The following is a 22,171-nucleotide window of genomic DNA, read 5'->3' as shown; positions in this document are numbered from 1 at the left end:
GAGGTTAGCCTCCAACTCATAATCCCTCTGCCTCAAAAGCCTTTCTTAAGAAGACATCTTTTCTTTTTTGTTCACTATGGTAAACACTTAATCTTGGCCCTTAAGCTCTTTTAATAATCTCCCAAGTGGAACATTTAAACTACCTTTGCCTTGCATCTCTGTTTGAGAAACTTCTTTTATGGAAGCTTCAAAGTGAAATTGGCATGTTTCTTGCATATGCCTGTCTCAGAGTGGTCTGAACTATGCTAGCATTATGATGTTCTAGTTTTAGGCTGTATCATCATATGATCTAGGGTTGACATGTATAGATGTGCAGAAGGATAGGAGGGTCTGAATTCCATAAGTTTTTGAACCAGTAGCTCTGGGTTGGAATGCATGTTTTGGGTGTAGTGGGTTTTCTAATTCGTAGGATGGTATCTTATGGCAGAATCCAGTGTGGGAGGCAGTCATAGTTTCTGAGCCTTAAGTCTCTCTCTCTCTCTCTCTCTCTCTGGTTTTTCAAGATTGGGTTTCTCTGTGTAGCCCTGGCTGTTTCTGGAACTCACTCTATAGACCAGGCTGGCCTCAAACTCATGGAGATCCACCTGCCTCTGCCTCCCGAGTGCTGGGATTAAAGGTGTGTGCCACCATCGCCCAGAGAGTCTTAAGTATGTTTGTAAAATTAGGTTACTTACTTACTCAAGAGATTGCTTAGAGGGTTAGGTTGTACATAAGAAGGTGCCTTATAAACAATGGGATACCAATATTTAATAAAGAAGTGTGATCATGCCTTGGCATCCTTTCTTTCCAGCCACTTGGCATGCCCCAGAAATTAAAGGTCAAAATTGTACAGCTCAACGCCTGTAAAGTATTTTGAAATCCTTGCATGAAAAACGAATGCCTAAGGAAAAAGGTGCAACTTCCTGTTGATGACACTCAAGTCTCAAACCTAGGATTTGTGCTTAGTTCCTTGTCTTTGGCATTCAGTCTAGTGCTGTGTTTTGTTCACATCCGGGACGACTTTGCTACCAATCTATTGGAAAGATTTTATTCTAGGTAGGTCACCTCTCCCTTAAATGGGCCAAGATATCAAGGATCCCTAGGTTCACATGGAAAATACTTTTGTCACAAGTTAGCAATTATTTATCACGCCGGGAACTGTCTAGTTCGACTTTCTTTGGCTCAGGTCATTAGTTTATTCAATCATGGATTGAAAGCCTATCGTGGAAGAGTTTTGGCTGTCATTTGTCCAGATTCTCTTTTCCCACAGGAGTGAACTGTAATGTTGGCGAGATTAAGTGACTAAACGCACAAGGGGTGGTGGTGTGCTTGAAACCCATTCTGGTGCTTCATCTTATACCTGTTTTTATACAATTGTTATGAAGATATAATAAAACCATAGACTCCAAGACTACTTGGAGCATGCTTCTAAAGTTGAACAGAAAGCTAAGGACTCAAGGTGACGGGAACGATTTAGGAATTCTGTACGACTAAATCCTGGTTAAGTGGCCTGAGTCTCCACCTGCCTCTCCCTCCCACTTCTCCAGCAAGCTACCTTGCCCAGCTCCGCCCCCTCAGGTGGCCCCACCGTTTCCTGGTAGCACAGCTTCCTTCCCCAACCCTGCCGCCAAGCGGAACCAAAGTGCTCTGACTCTGGGGACGGCCGGATCTTTCTAGCGCAGACTCATCGCAGCGGTGACTCGGCAGCCGCGTCTAGCGTCATCAGTGACAGCCCCGACCCTTGCTACGCTTTGCGTCGCTCTGCCAGGCGCAGTCGCCTCCTCCTTGGCAAATAGTCCTCGGCAGGGCCCGAATCTTCGGGTCATCCGAGGTGGGGAACAGGAGTGGTTGCAGTTGAAGGGACGCGGAGTTGACGAGGAGAGGGAGCTGAGGAGCGACGTCTTCTCGAGAGCGCGTGAAGTGAGTTAGAAACTCCCTCCCTGCCCGGGATCCCTCCGCCTGCAGTAGCGGTGGTGAGGCCGAGGGAGCCGCCATTTTGGATGTTCGGTTCCTGCTGCCACTGCTGCCGCCGCCCCCGAAGCTGCTGGTTTCATTCGAGGTTTCGGGCCGGTGAGTGTCACTCGCGGCACTGAGAGCAGGTTGTGTCTTTGGCTCCGCTGCGGCTGCGAGCTTTTGGCTGGAAACCTCCTGTCAGTCCCAGGGGTCCGGTCTCAGCCTGTGGGGGATGAGGAGGACCCAGGTTGGGTCAGGTGGGACCGGGAAGCCCCAGGGCTTGCTTGGACTTCCCGAGGGCCGACCCTCGGAGGCTTCTGAGCAGGAGCTTCGGTGCGCGGCCGCTTTCCCTACTGTGGCATTGTCCTGCCGGTGCAGGCCTCCATGAACCCATTGACTTTATCAGGCTGCGATCCTCCTTTGAAAGCCCGTTCAGGGAGCCTAGGATTTAGCGGGGCGGGCCCCACCCCCGCGTGTCCTCTCCGAGCCACGTATCAGCGTTCTTGTGTCGTGGACTCGGGTCAGATCTGAGAACTCTCAGCATTTCCACATGCAGGGGTAATGCTGCCTGTCCCTGCAGTGTCGTCCGCTCAGAACCGGACATCGGCCTCGCCTCCCTCTAACCTTCCAACTAACTTCTGCTCCAAAATTTTCCGCCTTTTTTTCTTTTCCTTTTTAAAAAACTTACCTGCGACTGCACTGTTCGCCCTCCGCTCCAACTCTTGGTTCTGCGGACGTCAGTTTCTAGTAATTCTCCGGATCTTCCTTATTGCCTGGAACTGTGGGTTATGCTTCCCAGTTAGGGCTTGGTGTTGGAAAGCTGTCCAACCACTTAGGGTGTATTTCAGCAGTAAATGGGTTTAAAGCAGGCAGAGCGGCTTTAGGTGGGAAGGAGCTGTCAAAATACTTTCCGGATTTCCTTTCTGTCCCGAACACTGAGCTTTTGGGCACTTAACTGATACACCCCCACCTCCTCCTTTTTTCTTTTGGCGTTATATGTGCTTGATCACGGGAATCTGCCCTTGGAGAATATTAATCTGACGTAGGGAGAGAGGAAAATAACTTTTTTGGTTCCTGTAGGGATTAGTTAACAGAAGAGCGAGCTGAATGATCTCTTAGTGACTTCACCTCTCAGGTGTTTGTGTAGTAATGATCTTTGCTGACTTCATATGTTGATTTTTCTCAGGGTAGTTAGATTTCAAGCATCCATTCCCACCGTTGCCTGTAGTATTTGCCAGATTATATACTCTTAAGTTTTTATTTGAAACCTGTGGATCCTCGAAGTACTGATAGCCTCATGACTTTAATTCTGTTTTTACTGTCTGTTTGCAGCCCAGCGTGCTTTAGTAAAAAGAATTTAACAATAAATCACTGATTATTTCCTACATTTCAGGTTAGGTGAGTGTGGTTGAGTCACCCCTATTTTATCTCAGCCCAGGTTTTTGCATCTGCAAAAGAGAAATACTTTGAGTTAAGTGACTCAAAACCTAAGTTTATAACTTGAACCGAGTCAAATCTCTTGGTACTTGTAAACTTTATAATGATGCTTTATTTTTAAAATTTTTTGAAGATTTATTTTATTTATTTATTTTATATGTATGAGTGTCTTGCCGGCATGTATATATGTGCATCATGTGCATGCCCAGTGCCAGTGGAAGTCAGAAGAGGCTATTCAGATCCCCTGGAAGTGGAGTTACAGGCAGTTGTGAGCTGCCATGTGGGTGCTGGAAACTGAATCCAAGTCCTCTACAAGAGCAGTAAGTGCTCTTTAGCTGCTGAGCCATCTCTCCAGCCCTCTGATGCTTTATTCTTATGAAGCTTTTGAAATGAGACTGCAGGTAAATTCTTTACAGGTCATACAATGTCAAAGAGGACAGTATTTTCATTGTAAATATTCTGTGCTCTAGTTATTTGTTTTAAGAAACCCCTTCAGAACTGTGTTAATTACTGTTCGACAGGAGTTCTAACAGTAATTAGTAATTCTGTGAGTGTGTTGCTCTGAAGTTGTTCAGTTTCCTTTTGCTTTAAAAAGAACTCAGTATCTCCTTGTACTTTACAGCTGAAATGTTCTGTTTTTGAGTTCACTTTCTGAACAGGTATTAAAAGAGCTATTAAAAGTTATTTAGCTCAGTTCATGTTATGGTATATGAATGTCATTCATTCTTAGGTGGTTTGCAGTTTACCTGGAGAAAATACATCTTTGCCAAACAAAGATTAGCAAAGTGCTGTTCTGTGTATCATTCATTGGTCAGTACATATATAAATGTACCTCGCCTTGGCTGTTGAGAATTGCACTAGAAGTTAACATTTGTGTTTAGTAAACTTCCATTTGTTTCCTTCCTTCTTGCCCCCCACCCCACTTTGTTTTTGAAACTTGATTTTGCTCAGGCTGGCTTTAACTTGTGATCCTCGTACCTTAGCTGAGTAGGTGGGATGAACAGGTCTGTGCCATCAGTCCAGGCCTAGCTTTTGGTGTTTGAGACAGTCTTCCTATGTTGCTCAGGTTGGCCTGGAACTTGGATAGTCTCTTATCTTCCCAATGCTGCTGGGATGGCAGGTATTTGCCACTCCAGGGTAGATCTAGCAACATTCACTTTCTATTGTGAAGTTACATGTTTTTTGATATAGTCTGTTTTACTGACAGCAATTATACAATCTAAGGGTGAATTTTAGAATGAAACTATAAATGTAGAAATTGCTAGTAATGCCTTGCTGATATTTCATCCAGATTATTTTTAAAAAGCCAGGTAGTGGCATTGGTAGCCTAGCACACTGAAAGCTACAGGTTCTATTCCACTCTATCACCCAGAAAACCAAAACCAAAAAGTTCTTAAACTAAACAGTATACAAAGCAGATACAAATCCAAGAAGTTTTAAATGGATCATTAAAAACTCTTTATGCAAACATAGATAAAAGGTCAAATGAATCATTTTTTTATATTTATATTTTTATAATTTAAAAAGTTGAATTGGAATTTACCTGTCAAGACAGATTTCAAAATGCTTAATCCTGCCAGGCAGAGGTGGTGAATGCCTTTAGTCCCAGTACTTGGGAGGCAGAGGCAGGGGGATCTCTGTGAGTTTGAGGCCAGTTGGTCTACAGAGTGAGTTCCAGGACAACCAGGGCTACACAGAGAAACCCTGCTTTGAAAAACCAACCAACCAACCAACCAACCAACCAACCAACCAACTAACCAAAACAAACAAACAAAAAACCCCCTAAACTTAAACTCTTAGGTTTAACTGAAGAGAATGTAAACATAAAACCTTTAAGGCTGCTGAAGAGGTGACTAACTGGCTGCTCTTCCAGAGGATCGAGGTTAGACTCCCAGCACCCACATGGAGACTCACAGCCATCCATGACTCTAGTTTCATGGATCTGACTCCCCCTGGCCTCTAGGGAGCGCCAGGCATGTGCTGGTACAAAAAAATAAAAATAAAATCTTTCTGTTCTTGTCTTTTTTTTTTCTCCCCAAGACAGGGTATCCCTGTGTAGCTCTGGCTGTCCTGAACTACCTATGTAGACCAGGCTGACCTCGAATTCAAGAGTTTTGACTGCCTCAGCCTCCTTCCTAGGCTCAAGGTGTATGTCACCACATCTGGCCTGCATTTTAATCTTTATTGCTTTATGAATTGTTTTTAGTTCTTGATTTTTGTCTTTTTTAAAAAAATCTTCATTACATTTATCTATTATATTTTATATTTATATAAATATTTTATATTTATCACTTTATATTCCAAATTTTTATTTATTTTGTGTATGTATGTGTGAGTGCATGAATATATATGCCATGTGAGAGTGTGGAAGTCAGAAGACAGCTTAAATTTAAACAAAGTTGTATTTATGTGTATTGGTGTTTTGCCTATATAGTGTCTGTGTATCATGTATGCTTGGTGCCCATGGAGGCCATAAATTGGAGTTACATGGACAGTTGTGAGCCACCATGTGGGTGCTGGGAATCAAACCAGGGTCTTCTGCAAGAGCAGACAGTGTTCTTCTGAGCCGTCTCTCCAGCCTCCACAGGGCAATTTTTAAGAGTTCTTGCTTTCTACCTTGTTGATACAGTCTCTTCTCTATCTCTGCCTTCCATCTTGGGGTTACAGATGTGCCAAACATGCTTTTTACATAGGTTCTGAAGAGTGAACTCAGGTCCTCTTGCTTGGCAAGTGCTTTTACCTGCTGAGCAATTGCCCTGGTCCTTTATTTGTTTTTGAGACAAGGTCTTATTGTGTATCTCAGGGTGGCCTTAAACCCATGAACTTTGTTTCAGCTTCCCTACACCTCAGTTTACAAGCCTTTGCTTCCAAGCTCTAGCTTACTCAGCTTACTGCTCAGGCAGGATATTTAAAAGTAGCAAGCAATTTTAGAATTGAGAGAACATGTAAAGTTGGATATGGTAGCTCTTGGCCTGTAATCTAGCATTCAGGAAGCACAGGTATGAAGATCAATGCAAATTTTAGGTCAGCCTGATCTGCATAGCAAATTCCATGACTGCCAGGGATAGCTTCATAACTAAACCCCTTATCTAACCGTAACAACAACAGCCACAACAAGAGAACATACAGGTTTATATAAGTTTGTATTTCTTGGCTTGTATGTTTTGAAAATCTTGTTTGTCAATATGTTATTAGAACTTTTCCAGAATAGGTGTGTGTGTGTGTGTGTGTGTGTGTGTGTGTGTGTGTAGAAAATTTCATTTCAGTGAAGGCAGGGAAGAGAAAGTGAAAAGGAATGTCATTTCTATCTTGAAAATACCTGCAAGCTCCTTTTTCTTCTCTGAAAGAATAATACAAAATACCTAATTGGGCATGAGTTTTGGTTACTAGGAATTTGAAAGTTTAGAAATGAGGAAAATAACAATCCACTTATCAAAGTTGTTAAATCAGCATTAGCTAGCACTTTAGTATCAAAGCTAGGGTGAGATGATTGACATGGAAAATGCTTTTTCACTAAGTACTTGCAAGTTTAGCCCTTTAAAAAAAAGGCTTATTGAGACCATTGGAAAATAAAATTAAGTTAGAAGCATTGTCAATTGAAGATTAAATACATTAAAAAGAAAATAGGGTTTTTTTTCCTTTTTTTTTTTAATTTTCAGGAGCTGAGGACCGAACCCAGGGCCTTGTACTTGCTAGGCAAGCGCTCTACCACTGAGCTAAATCCCCCTCCCCTTTTTTTCTTTTTAAAGATGCTATCTGTGGCCCCTGTACTGTGTGAATACTTAAAGGCATCTCAGCGGCAGCAGTTTTCCCCTTTTCTGTTGCCAGCGCACAGTGGTCCCTTTGGCCTGCTGTTGCCTTGCTAATTCCAGCTTGTTTGTTGTCTCCCCTGTGGTCCTGCTTCATTGAGCATCCCAAACTTTCCAGCCTGTCCCACTTTGAGGCTCCAGTACCACCAACTCCTGGTAGTAACAGATATGAGGAGGATAGGATCTTTGTAACTGTGAAAAAACTTCGTTTTCTTTTCTTTACAAGCCTTCGGGTTAGGAGTGCCACAGTGCCTGGTGGTGGTGGCCCACGCCTTTAATCCCAGCACTCGGGAGGCAGAGCCAGGCGGATCTCTGTGAGTTCGAGGCCAGCCTGGGCTACCAAGTGAGTTCCAGGAAAGGTGCAAAGCTACACAGAGAAACCCTGTCTCAAAAAACAAAAACAAAAACAAACAAAAAAAAAAAAGAGTGCCACAGAGAGCTTGGTTAGATAGTTCAGCAGTTAAGAGGGCACAGTACAGCAGACACTGACCCGGGTTTGGTTCTCAGCACCCACATCAGGTGGCTCACAACCATCTGTAATTCCAGAGCCAGGGATTTGGACACTCTTCTGGCCTTTATGGGCAACAGCACTTCTTTGTACATATTCCCACACAGATGTACATATCCATACACATAATTAAAAACATAATTAAAAACAAAAAAAATCTTTAAAAAATTATCATAGAGTAGGCTGGGCATGCTGGCACATGCCTTTAAACTAGTACTTGGAGAGGCAGGGAGACCTCTATGAATTTGAGGTCAGCCTGGTCTAAATAGTGAGTTCCAGGCTAGCCAAGGCTACACACTGTGAGAGCAGTTCTAAAAAAAAAAAAAAAAAAAAAAGAGAGAGATGTTCTGTATTATTTGCTTGTAAGAAGAGTCCCAGGTGTGCTTTTACAGCTTAAGTTAGGGAAAGTAATTTTTAATTCCCACTATTAAGAAATTTCAGTTTTGCCGGGTGGTGGCGCATGCCTTTAATCCCAGCACTTGGGAGGTAGAGCCAGGTGGATCTCTGTGAGTTCGAGGCCAGCCTGGGCTACCAAGTGAGTTCCAGGAAAAAAAAAAAAAAAAAGAAAAGAAATTTCAGTTTTGAGCCTGTCATGGTGGTGTATCTCTTGAGTTCCAGGCCAGGCTGGTCTACAGAGAGAGTTCCAGGAGAGCCAGGGCTACACAGAGAAAATGCTGTCTTGAAAAACCAAAATAAAAATAAGAAAATAAATTTCAGTTTCAAGCTAAAGAAATTAATATTTAAATTCCTTTTTAAAAAGGTCTTATTAAAGGCTTCTCTTACAATATTTTGAAGTATTTGAAAATATGATGTTTAAAAATATACTTGTTTGAGATGATTAGGGAAACTGAGACTAATCAAGTACACTGTATAGAGTTAATTGAAGCTCTGTAAATATTAGGTTTTGATATGATGGTTGAAGGGCAAAACTTAGTTTCCAGAAGAAAGAACCTTTCCTGGCAGTATAACAAATATATTTTTAAAATTATATTTATTTATTTGTGTGCACATGCACGTGCATGTGAGTGTGGGCTAGGCAGAGCTCATGTGGTGTGCTCAGAAGACCATTTGAGGAAGTCAGTTCTTGTACCATGTGGATCCTGGAGATCAAACTCAGGTTGTCAGGCTAAGTGGCAAGCACCTTACCCTGCTGAGCTGTTGTGCCTGACCTGGATATTTGATAATTTTAAAATGTCTTATTTTCTCCTGTAGTGGGAACATAGGTTCTGTATTTTGCTTTAAAATGGAGGTATTTAGACAATAGAATGAGGAAGTAGCTTTTTTTTATTTTTTATTTTTGCTGCTTGATTGTACTATCCTCCCCTCTTTCCCCCCTCCCCCAACTCTGAATTTTTGCTGTTCCCTGATTAATTCTTACATTTTTTTTCCCCCTTGAGACAGGGGTCACACTATGTAGTTCTGGCTGTCCTGGAACTCACTATTCTAGATCAGGTTGGCCTTGAACTCAAAGAGATCTGCCTGCCTCTGTCTCCCAGGTGCTGGGATTAAAGGTGTGCATTCAACACTATGCCAGGCCGGGCCTTCATATTTATTTTTAATGTTTGATATTCTAATACGTCTGTAATGCTTTTCTTCCACCTGGAAAATCCATTCCTCTGTTCCCCTCCCTTCCCCTGTAGAAATGCAGCATTGCCCCAGGCAAGGGAACGAGACAGCTTTTTTTTTAGTATGTGCTAGATTGTTTTTATTTATTTATTTTTTTTGTAGCTTCTAAAAAACCAAAATTCAAATTTGTGGCACACACAGTGCAATGCCTGGCACTTAGTGGTTACTCTGCAGAATGGATGTCGTGAGTGAAAATAATACAGAATTGTTAAGGTACTCTGGCATACAGTAATTCGTCCAGTCCAGAGCAGCCAGGGTCTTGACTTAGTTATGGGACCCTGTTGCAGTTCCTTTACTTGTGACAGGAAGAGTTGATGTCAGCAAAAAGTTTGTCTTCAGATATACAAAAGAACTTTTTTGTTTTGCGCCTTTCCTGGCTCTCGCTCTGTAGACCAGGCTGGCCTCGAACTCACGGAGATCCGCCCCCTCTGCCTCCCAAGTGCTGGGATTAAAGGCGTGCGCCACCACTGCCGGGCCCCAAAACAACTTTTATCAGCTGTAACACATTGAGAGAATAGGACATTTACAAACATCAAAATCAAAACACAGTTGGGTGGTGGTGGCGCACACCTTTAAAAAAAAAAAATCAAAACACCGCCCTAGAAAATGCACATAAAAAATTACATTGAAATTGACAGTAAAAGTATTTGTTTGTTTTTAGCTCAGTACACATTGATATAGTTTGTTGAATATTTTACTAATCCAGAAAGTGTTCTGTATTTGTTTGAACCCTTATAAAATTATTTCTCAAGACTGGTGAGGTTACTCAGTGGGGAAAGGTGCTTGCTGTACAGGCCTGGTAACTTAAGTTTGATGTGATCCCTAGCACCCAAGTAAAGGTGGAAGAGAGCAGATTGTCCTCTGATCTCCACATGTGCATCCTTCACCCTCAATATACACAGTTGTGAGCTGCTATGTGGGTGCTGGGAATTAAACCTGGGTCCCCTGGATGAGAAGCCAGTGCTTTTAATCACTGAGCTATTTCTCCATTCCCCTATAAATTATTTCTAATGTGTAAACACCAGCAACAAAACGGAAAGCAGGTAATCCTTATTCGTGTTTCTTTGAAACGTTTGGGTATTTTTTTTGTTGTTTGTTTGCTTGTTTTTGTTTTTAGAGACAGGGTTTCTCTGTATAACAGCCCTGGCTATCCTGGAACTCACTCTGTAGACTAGGCTGGCCTCGAACACACAGAAATCGACCTAGCTCTGCCTCTCAAGTGCTGGGACTAGAGGCATGCACCACCACCGCCTGGCTCACTTTTCATTTCTTTTTGAGATAGGATCTCACTGTAACCCTGGTTGGCCTGGGACTCAGTATGTAGATTCTGCTGGCCTCAAACTCACAAAGTTCTGACATTAAAGGTGTGTCCACTAAGCCCAGTTTTGTTTTTAAATTTTTAATATATAAAAGAATACAATCTATTGTAATAAGTGAATAAAATTGAAAGGCTTTTAAGAAAGCTATTAATTTTCTTCAGATCTTCCACAGTTACTCTCCAGCTGTTTAGCATAGATGATGGGCATCTGTCAGTGTTTCTAGGTTCTTATATACTATGCTGACATAAATGTGCATATGTTGGAATTGTTTTTACTAAAGAAAGATTGAATTATATTACTCAATAAAAAAACCTCTCATAACATGTTGAGGTCAGTAGATATATTTCCATCATGATCTTTTAAACAGTTCCATTATGACTTATAGCACAGATAAACCCTAGTTTATTTGACTATTTTCCTATGGGCATTTAGGTCATTTCCAAAAAAAGTTTATTTGCCGGGTGGTTGTGGTGCATGCTTTTAGTCCCAGCACTTGGGAGGCAGAGGCAGGCTGATCTCAGTGAATTTGAGGCCAGCCTGGTCTACAAAGCAGGTTCTAGGACAGCCAGGACTGTTATGCAGAGAAACTCTGTCTCGAAAAACAAAAACAAACAAACAAACAAAAAAACAGGAAAGATTTATTTATCTATTTTTGTGTATTTATGTTTTGCCTGTATGCATATATGTGTACCAGCTACATGCCTGGTGCCTGGGAGGCCAGAGAGGGCATTGGATTCCCTGAACTGGAGTTAGTGGACAGTTAATAAGTTGTCATGCGTGTGCTGGAAACAAAACAGATCCTCTGCAAGAGCAGCAAGTGCCCTAACCATTGGACCATCTCCAGCTCTCATTTCCATATTTTTGTCACTACAGACTACAATAAATATACTTGTAGATGTGACCATATTTGCTGATTCTGTGAATAGAATCTCTAACATGGGATATTAAGTTTAACAGAAGTATACTTTAAATTTTTTTATTATGTATCAGTGTGTAGTATTATGCATGTGCCCATGGAGGCCATAAGAGAGTGTTGGATCCCCTGGAGTTGGAATCTTAGGTGGATAGATGTTACAATTACTGAACCTAGGTGCTAGGAACTGAACTTGGGTCCCCTAGAAGAGCAGCAAGTGATTTTTAAGTGCTGAACCACCTCTTCAGCCCTCCAAAGTGGTTTAAAAAAATATATATGTTTACATATATATTTGTATTGTCAGATTCTTATAAATAGGTTGCCATAATTTGCACCTGGTGAGGTGGCTCAATGGGTAAAGGTACTTGCTGTACAAGCCTGTGTTAGCAGTGAGCTTTCTATATCGTCATACATGTTTCTAAACACAGTAGATATGTAAAACATGACAAGTTGACATTAAAGTAATTGAGAAAAGAATGGTTTATTTAGTTCTAGAAATAACATGGAGTTAACATATAGTGTGAGATGGGGTGTTTGCTTTTGTCTGAGAGAAGGTCTCACTCTGTAGTCTCGGATAGCCTAAAACCCAGTATGTAATTCTGCTGGCTTCCTACTTCTTCAGCCTCCAGTGTGTTGGGAATACAAAGTGTGAGCCACAGTGTGTCAGTATAGGTTCTTATGTGACATGTAGAGAGTAAGCTATGCCAGAACTAAAGGAATCATTCTTCCCTCAATTAATTTATGTCACTTGTTATGTTTTATGTTTCTATTATGTTTTTTGTTTCTTCCCTTAGTATCTTTGCTTTGTTCCCCGATTTCTAATTATTTTTTTTGCGCGTGCGTGCGTGCGTGCGTGCGTGCATGCATGCGTGCATGTGTGTGGTAAATCGGAGGACAATTTGCAAGAGTCAGTTCTCTCTTTTTACCACGTAGGTCCCAGGGATTGAACTCAGGTCATCATACTGAGCAGCAAGTGCCCCTACCTGAGCCATCTTGCTGATCCTATTTTGCTGTCCTGAAATTTAAAAGACATAATAGCTTTATATGGAAAATTATTTTTGTTAAGAAAAGCTATGACTGTGCTTTTTTATCTTTGGCTACTCTTTTTTTGTGTGTGTTTTTTTGAGGCAGGGTTTCTCTGTGTAGCCCTGGCTACATTTTGAGTGCCGGGATTAAAGGTATGTGCAATCATCCAGCATCTTTGGCTATTCTTTTTTAAAGATTTATTTATTTATTATGTATACATATCCCTGAAGGCCAGAAGAGGGCACCAGATCTCATTACAGATGGTTGTGAGCCACCATGTGGTTGCTGGGAATTGAACTCAGGACCTTTGGAAGAGCAAGCAGTGCTCTTAACCTCTGAGCCATCTCTCCAGCCCATCTTTGGCTATTCTTAAACATTCATTTTTATTGTCTGTGGATTAAAAGTAATTTGGAATTTGGAAAACCAAAAATGTTACACTGCTTGGAATTGCATTATATTCATACATTAATTTTGGAGACTTGACATTTATTCAGGGTGACAGTTTTGTTTTTTTCTGTTTAAATAAATATTTCCTAATTTAAATAAAATTTTCTTCATACAGTTCCTTTGCTTTTCTTACTGAATTTATTCTAGGTGTTTATTTTGCCAGTTTTTTTGAGACAGGGTGTTGTTGATTGTTTTGCTCTTTTGGTGGGTGGTCCACCCATATCCCAAATAGATACATACAAAGATGAATTCTTACCTATAAATGCCTGGCCTTATCTTGACTTGTTTCTTGCCAGCTTTACTTAACTTTAAGTTATCCCGTCTTCCTTTTGTCTCTGGGCTTTTACCTTTTCTTTCTTCTGTAATCTTACTTTCACTCTTTGTGGCTGGCTGTGTAGCTAGGTGGCTGGCCCCTAATGTCCTCTTCTTTCTTTGGCTCCTCCTCCTCTTCAAGATTTCTCCTTCTATAAACTCTAGAGAGAGTATATAGGCCAGCCCTGCCTATCCTTTTTCCTGCCTCACTATTGGCCATTCAGTTCTTTATTAGACCATCAGGTGTTTTAGACAGGCAAAGTAACACAGCTTCACATAGTTAAACAAATGCCACATAATTGTGCAAAAGTAGCACACCTTAAAATAATATTCTACAACAACAGGGTTTCTCTGTAGCCATGGCTGTCCTCGAACTCACAGAGACTCCCCCCCCCTCCCCTTCCTCTGCCTCCCGAGTGCTGGGATTAAACGCGTGCGCCACCGCTGCCCGGCTATTTTGACACTGTTGTCACTCTTTTCTGTCCATTTCTAATAAGTCAATAATCAGAAATGGGTTAAAATGAGTATTATGCTATGTTTTTCCGAGGCCAACTTTCTGTTTCTTGAGTATCCTTTTGTAACAGAGTTTGGATTCATGAAGAATATGCTAGGGGAAATTATTTATTTATTTATTTATTTTGGTTTTTGAGACAAGGTTTCTTGTGTAGCTTTGGCTTTCCTGGAACTCACTTGTTTTTTTTTTTTTTTTTTTTTGTTTTTCGAGACAGGGTTTCTCTGTGTAGCTTTGCGCCTTTCCTGGGACTCACTTGGTAGCCCAGGCTGGCCTCGAACTCACAGAGATCCGCCTGGCTCTGCCTCCCGAGTGCTGGGATTAAAGGCGTGCGCCACCACCGCCCGGCTCTGGAACTCACTTGTAGACCAGGCTGGCCTTGAACTCAGAATTTCGCCTGCCTCTACCTCCTGAGTGCTGGGATTAAAGGTGTGTGTGACCATGCCTGGGTTGAAAACTTATTATTAAATAACTTTAATATTTCTGCTTTCATCCTATAGGAAAATACCCTTCTGTAAGTCTTATGGTATGAATGACATCTTACTAAGGTTGAAAGTTTATGATTTTGCTTTCCTCATGGTTCCCTTTACTTGTTTCAGTTAATAAGCAAATTCTAGGTGTGGAGAGGTGTCTCATGCCTTTAATCCCAGCACTCTCGAGGTAGAGGCAGACAGATATCTGTGAGTTTACGTAGTGAGACTTTGTCTTAAAAAAGAAAAAAGGAAAAAGGCACTTACATTCATACTAGGCACAGTTAAAGTTTTGCTTGGATAATTTGATGACACTTATTGTTTATTTTGTTAATAACATTAGGGTGGGAAAGGTAAAAATTGCTTCTTAGTTTAGTAGTATTTAGTGTAAAATTTGATATTTAACCGATTTACTTACTGCTGTTTACTTGACCTTTGTTGCTATTCATGCATCTTAAGCTGTTCAGTTGTTTGGTAGTATGCTTGCATTTATATGTCTGCTTTTTAAATTTTCAGCTTTGTTGAAGTTTGGTATGAATAGTTAAACATAAAAAAGGATTGCTGTGGCAGTTAAGGGAGAATTGAACTTAAGACTCTCAGAGGGATGCCAACTGGCTGCCATACACAGGGTGTGGTGGTATCTCTCTGTGGTTACATTTTAGCACATACTCCTTTGCTTTGAAGAGACAGAAATTCCATTTTAGTATTTTACTTAGGGATGATTCAGGCCAAACTGACCAAGTTGAGAGTTAGAATTATAGTATACTGTTTCACAGGGTACTGTGTTCTTCATTTAAACTTCTCATATCTGTTTTTCTGAGGAACCTGAGACAGTGATTAATAATTAGGAAGTTGTATTTTGAAAGTTTAGTGTTGTTGCATTGAAATTGTGTGAAACCTGATAAAATAACTAACTCCATGCCTCAAAGATATATAAGATCTTAGCAAAACAATAACCTTCTGTTTATTTATTTTTATGTGTTTAGATGTTTTGCCTGCCTGTATGTATGTGTGCCATTTGCATGCCTGCAAGAAGAGGGAACCAGATCCCTTGGAACTGGAGTTACTGATGGTTGTGAGCTGACATGTGGGTGTTGGGAATCTTACCTGGGTCTTTGGGCCTGATTTTTTTTTCTTTTTTAAAGATTTAATTTTTATTTCTTTTTATGTGGATGAGTGTGAGTCTGTGTGAATGCATCCCTTGTGGGTGCAGATTTCTGAGGAGGTTGGAATCAGATCCTTTAGAGCAAGTTAAGACAGTTGTGAGCCACCTAATGGGAGCGCTGGGAACTGAACTAGAATAGCAGCAAGTGCTCACTGAGCGATTCTTTAGCCCAAGTCTTCTCATTATCACATCTATTTTTATTTATTTACTTATTTATTTATTCTCTGTGTGTGTGTGTGTGTGTGTGTGTGTGTGTGTGTGTGTGTGTGTGTGTGTGTTGGGGAGGTGGTGCATGCCTGCCATGGTGCACATTGGAGGTCAGAGGACAACTTTGGGGAGTTGATTCTTTCTGTCTACATTTTGGGTTCCAGGAGTCAAACTCAGTTTTTAGGCTTGTCAGTAAGCACCTTTTATTTGCTCAGCCATCTTGCTGACCCAGTAATGTTCTAATACTAACCTTCCTTAACTCTGTAGATCTTAACTTTTGTGAACACATCACATATCTTCATATTGAGGAAATTATGCATTCTTTACATATTCTTACCTCACTTCCTATTGCCTAAGAAAAGCACTAAGACACTGAACAATACTAGAAAATAAAATTCTGATTTTTTTTTTTAACCAGTGGTTCATGTAGCCCAGGCTTTCTTTGCATTTTCTTTTAATTTTATTCTATGTGTATGAGTATGTTTGCCTGCATGTATGTATGTTTGTGTACCATGTGTGTGCCTGGTGCTTGAGGAGGCCGAAAGAGGGCTACTGGACAGATTGGAGTGATAGGAGTGAGCTGCCATGTTGATGATATCACTTGAACCTGGGTCCTTTGGAAAGACATTCCATGCTCTTGACCACTGAGCCATGTCTCCAGCACCTGACTTTGAATTTCTGAGCTTCTGATTCTCCTGTGTCTATAACCTAAATTTTTGGGACCTGCTTGTGCCCTGTGCCTGGTTTGTATGGTGCTGGGGATTGAACTCAGGGCTTTGATTGTGCTAGGCAAGTGTTCTGTCAGCTGAGCTCAATCTCTTCTCTTTGGTTTCTCTCTCTTTGGTTTTTTTGAGACAGGGTTTCTCTGTGTAACAGCTCTGGCTGTCTTGGAACTTGCACTGTGGACCAGGCTGGCCTCAAACTCACAAAGATACATCTGCCTCTGCCTCCCTAGTGCTGGGATTAAAGGCATGTGCCACCATACCCAGCTCAATCCCCATTCTTAGTTTAAGCTGGCTAGCTTGCTTGCTTCCCTTCTTTTTAACGTAATTACATTTGTTCTTTGGCAGTTGCACACGCACATAGCACATACAGAAGACCACTTTTGCCACCTCCCAGCCCCACTTCCTGTTTAACCCTTCTTAGTGTTCTGCTCTAGTCATAGTATTTTGCAATTTGTAAGTGCATTAATTTAGTTAGGCTTATGAAACAAAAATCTGAGCCGTGCGGTGGTGGCGCATGTCTTTAATCCCAGCACTCAGGAGGCAGAGGCAGGCAGATCTCTGAGTTTGAGGCCAGCCTGGTCTACATGGCAAGTTCCAAGACAGCCAGGACTACATAGAGAAACTCTGTCTCAAAAGACAAAACAAAACAACAACAAAATCTGGCATGGGGGTTTTGTATAGCAGGTAACGTGAAAGTATAGACCATATGGGCACCACAAGAGGGGAGTATGGAGGATTTTGTCTAGTTAACCTAGTTTCTTAGTTCTCAGCCACACAATCCAGGACTAGGATATTATGTCATAGTCAGTGGCAAAGGAACTGCAGTCCCATTCTTTTACTCAAGTCTTTTCTCAGTGTTTATCAAGGACGACCTATTCCAGTAAAGTCCTCATGTGGGATAGAAAAGGGGTGATTTTAATGTTGAAAAGTTGGCTTTTAATTTAGGATTTATTTATTTTTTCAAGACGTAGAGTTCAAATGTCTTTAGGTTGAGGGAACAAATGACCTTGTAACCATAGGAGCTTTTTAGTTTTGTGTTATTGACTCTTGGCTGTCATTAGCTCAGAGCTCTCAGCAAGTAGTGAGTTCTGATGTGGGAAGAAAGTTATCTGGGCCAGGAACTAGGCTGAGTCCTGGCTGTTTTTTTCTGAAGCTGTACAGCAAGTACACCTTCACTTCATGTGCTTCGTTTGGAAGGACAGATACATATTCTTTAGATAAGACTATTTTCGTCTTTCAGATTCAATAAAAACAGTATTTATTGTGTTCATACTTCAGAGGTGAGGGAGAGATAAGGGTGAACTTCCAAGGACACAGCCTGGGGATCTTATCTTGGAGTGATGAAGTAAGCATTTCATGAGACAGAAAAATGGTGATCTTGGCTTGAAAATGGTGTTACTCCTTGTGGGGGCTCTTTACCCCAGATATAGTTCTATAGATTTTGGAAATTGGCTGTTTTCTCAATTTGGGTGATGAATTTTAGAAGAATCAATATGTTGGTAATTTTTTGAGATGAGCTTGGGTCCTCTGGGAGAACATTTAGTACTGTTAAGTAACCACTGAACCATCTCTCCAGCTTCCCCACCCCCAACCCCCTCACCTCCTGTGTTGGTAATTTTAATTACTCTTTGAACATATAAAATAACCTCATATATAGTTTAATCTCCGAAACCAGTTTTACTTAGCTGTTTGGATAGAACATTTTCTAAATGGCTGGGCATGGCTTTGTATACGTGCAATCCTAGCACATGGGCAGGAGGAATTTTAGTTCTAGGCTAATCTGGGTTGCAGAGTTAGACCCTGTCTCAGAAAAATAAGTTTTCTAAAATGAATTTTTACAGGCTGAGGGTGTAGTGCTTGCCTAGCATGCAGGGGGCTCTTAATTTTCCAACCCTGAACAAACCAGGTGGTGTTGGACACAGGAGAATCAGGAGTTCAGTAAATTGAAGGTAGGCTAAGGACCTTAGAAAGCCATCGAATGCTTTTTGCTAGCATGGTAACTAGATAACCTCAATTCTCTCTTGTGCTCTCCCTCCCTCCCCTGTCCTGGTGTCTGTGTATGATATTCGGACGTGTAGGCATGTCTAATATTGTTCTCCCCCTTACTTCTTTAGGACATGGTCTTTCCCTGAATCTGGAGCTCAGTCACTATTTTTTTTTTGCTTAGACTGGTGGCCAGCAAACCCTAGATTTTCTTCTGTCTTTGCTGTCTCTACCCTTCCTAATGCTGTAACCCCAATGCTGGGGTTGCAGTCATGAGTGCTCTCTGGAGCTTTTGGGTGCTGAGATCTGAACTTTGGCCCTCATGCTTGCAAGTGCTCTTAGCTGGTGTCCTAGTTAGGGTTTCTATCACTGCGAAGAACCACTATGACCAGAAAGCAAGTTGGGGAGTAAAGGGTTTATTTGCTTCCACATTGCTGTTTGTCCTCAAAGGAAGTCCGGACAGGTACTCAAACAGAGCTGGATCCTAGAAGCAGGAGCAGATTCAGAGGCCAATGAGGGGTGCTGCTTACGGGCTTGCTTCCCATGGTTTGCTCAGCCTGCTTTCTTATAGAACCCAGAACCATCGGCCCAGGAATGGAACCACCCATAATGGGTTGGGCCCTCCCCCTTCATCACTTAGTTAAGGAAATGTTCTTTTCGTATTGGTGATTGAACCCAGGGTCTTGTGTATACTAGGTAAACGACTGTGTATCATCGAGCGCTGGAATTATGGGTATGTACTACCACGCCGGGCTTTATTCAAAGTACTAAGAGACCACAAAGGGCAAGGGTTGTAGCTCCATGCTATATGGCATTTGTCTAGTGAACTAAAGTGTGTGTGTGTGTGTGTGTGTGTGTGTGTGTGTGTGTGTGTGTGTGTTGCACGAATCCTAAATGGTCTTATAATAAAAACTGGAGCCAGATAATCAGGGTGAAAGCTGAAAGATCAGAGAAGCAGAGCAAGCCACAGCTACTACCTCTTACCTCACTAACTCCTCAGCCTGACAGAGCCTCTGCAAGAGAGTGAGTGAATTCCTGTCTACTCCCACCTTATATTCCTTTCTCTGCCCAGCCATATCACTTCCTGTATCAACCTTCCCAGTGCTGGGAATAAAGGTGTGTGACCCCCAAGTGCTGGAATTAAAGGTGTGTGCCACCACTGCCTGGCTGTTTCTCTTCTATACTGTTTTGATCTCATGTAGCCCAGTGTGGCCTTGAGTTCACAGAAATCCAGATGGATCTCTGCCTCTGCCTCCCTGGATTAAAGGTGTGTGCCACCACTGCCTGACCTCTGTGGCTAACTCTGTCCTCTGATCTTCAGGCAAGCTTTATTTCTTAGATTACAAATATATTACCACGTGTGTGTGTGTGTGTGTGTGTGTGTGTGTGTGTGTGTGTGTGTGTGTGTGTGTAGAGAGAGGCAGGAGAATCATGAGTTAAAAGTTAGCAACTCAGCCGGGCGGTGGTGGCGCACACCTTTAATCCCAGCACTCGGGAGGCAGAGCCAGGCGGATCTCTGTGAGTTCGAGGCCAGCCTGGGCTACAAAGCGAGATCCAGGAAAGGCGCAAAGCTACACAGAGAAACCCTGTCTCGAAAAACCAAAAAAAAAAAAAGTTAGCAACTCTATAGATAGTTGGAGTCAGCTATGGTCACGTGAAATCCTGCCTTAAAAAAAAAAGTAACAACAAAAACTCAACAATATAACCAGATAGTTTATATTGTCCAGATAAATAGTACCTATTACATGGATTAGATGTATTTGAATTGAGAATTTTTTATTTCAGGATTGGAGGTTAATCCTAGGACCTTTCTCATGTCATGCAAGCACTCTACTAACTGAGGCTCTCTCTCCCATCCTGAGTTTAGTTCTAAGTATAAAATATTTCAGACATAAAACATGGTGAGCAATAATAAATATTAACTTACCCATCATCTCAGAAAGAAAATGTTACCGAAGACCCTGTATCTCATTCTGTCTCTGTCATACTCCCTTCTCTCATAGATGTGCCAAGTGTTGGATTGATCTTTATCTTTTCCATGAATACAGTTAACTCCCTTCTACACTGGTCTGTCTTTAAAGAAAATGATTTAAACAAAACAAAACAAAACTGTTTCCCTAATAGAGCCCAGGCTGGATTGAAACTATTTATTGGCCCTTTGGTTTCAGACTCCTGAGTACTGGGATTACAATGAGAGCCATCGTGCTAGGCTAGAATATGTTCTTGAATGTGTTGATTTTAATATGTGTTATATTGAATTCTTGCAATAACCCTTTGAGATAGGTACTCTCTCCACATTTTGCAGATGAGGAAACTGAAGATGTCAGAGTTTAAGTCATTTATTCAAGGACACACAGCTATTAAGTGGTGGAGCTAGGAATCAACCCAGGTAATTGATCCCAAGGTTATCATTTATAACTCTCAGTCTGCAGTTCCTTGTCTCAAGCTTGAAATGAAAGTTAACAACAAAAAAAACCCAAAGAACACAGAAAATGAGCAGTTTTTTAATGATCCTTTCAATGTTAAAAAAAAATCTGACAAGTAGAAATGAATTTGTTGGTTAACATTTCTTTCTTTTGATGTGACTGACTTCTTTTTTTTCTGCAAAAATACCACTGTAATTAAGGTGCTATGCCAGACAGACACAGTGGGCAAGTCAGCAGGCGAAGTCTATGTCCTCCATCATCTTTACCAATTGGAGAAACTCTGAATTCAGAAAAAAGCCATTTTAGAAAAGAAAAACAGGCCCAAATATATTTAACTTATTTATATATATAAAAATTTTCTTTTTACCAGTGATCTGTTTCTTTTTATTATGTGGCTGAACTTAAATACTGTTTTCCTCACTAGACTTGAGTTCTTTTGAGGTTTTTTTTTTTTTTGAGACAGAGTCTAATAGCCAATGCTGGTCTCAGTTCCCAATCCTCTGGCCTTCACCTCCTAAATGCTGGGATCACAGGTGTGTATCCAGCTTCACCTTTGAGTTCTTAAGAATATATTGACATTCTGGACCCAAGTACCTACTGGAATATCTGCTATAAAAAAAGAGTGAGCAAATATTTGTTGAGTGATTGGCACTGATTTTGGATTCTATGTTTTTATTACTCCCCCCCCCCCCCCCCCCCCCCCCCCCCCCCCCCCCCGCCGCCCCCAGTACTTTGAACTGGATCTATTTTTTGATTTTTGTTTTTTGTTTGTTTTTTTCTTTTGTTTTTGTGTTTTGTTTGAGACAGGTTTCTTTGTGGAACAGTCCTGGCTATCCTGGAACTCACTATGTAGACTAGGCTGGCCTTGAACTCTCTGCCTTTCAATTGCTGGGATTAAAGAAAGGTGTGTAGCAGCACCACCACCACCACCCAGCTTGAACTGGATCTGAACAATGCTTGTGTTAATGCTATTTCTTTTTTTTCTTCTTATTTATTTTCTATTATCAGCTTGATAGAGTATAAATTCTTATCCTAATAGTGAAATGTTTCATTGAGGCTTGCCCAGTAATTGAGTAAAACCAAAACTTATTATAAGCTACAGTCATCCTAGGGTCCCCCTGCTATATAGCCTTCCTGGTTCTGTGAAATACTATTTCTTGTATTCTCTGTTTTCTTGAACTACATGGAACTTTATAACATAGTCCCATGGGCACTAAACTGTTATTTTTAATTTCTTCATTAAGCACCTGACCCTGCAGCTTTCTGAATTTAAGATTCCCAGACTTAATCGCTGTGGTTCCGTTATGTACATAGTATGTAGTGTGTTTCCTTCTTATTGAAGTTTAGAATATTTT

The 22,171-nt window shown here is 41.3% G+C and overlaps 1 protein-coding gene across 2 annotated transcripts in view; it reads left to right on the top strand.

Annotated features, from left to right (window-relative positions):
* Positions 1-1,700: 1,700 nt before the first annotated feature.
* The window catches only part of Ap1g1 (adaptor related protein complex 1 subunit gamma 1), a 96,733-nt gene continuing 76,262 nt past the window's right edge, over positions 1,701-22,171 (top strand). The window contains exon 1 of one of the 2 annotated variants that reach the window (XM_052728622.1): positions 1,701-1,899. The gene's annotated coding sequence lies outside the window, so the exon portion shown is untranslated. Of the gene's footprint in view, positions 2,050-22,171 lie in introns of both variants that reach the window. The other variant, XM_052728621.1, reaches the window with a different exon arrangement.

This window comes from Peromyscus californicus, unplaced genomic scaffold, assembly GCF_007827085.1.
Source record: "Peromyscus californicus insignis strain IS unplaced genomic scaffold, ASM782708v3 Scaffold_8__1_contigs__length_139910024, whole genome shotgun sequence".
Classification (NCBI taxonomy): domain Eukaryota; kingdom Metazoa; phylum Chordata; class Mammalia; order Rodentia; family Cricetidae; genus Peromyscus; species Peromyscus californicus.
Note: the sequence above shows the minus strand (reverse complement) of the source record. Positions and strands in the feature narration are given on the sequence as shown.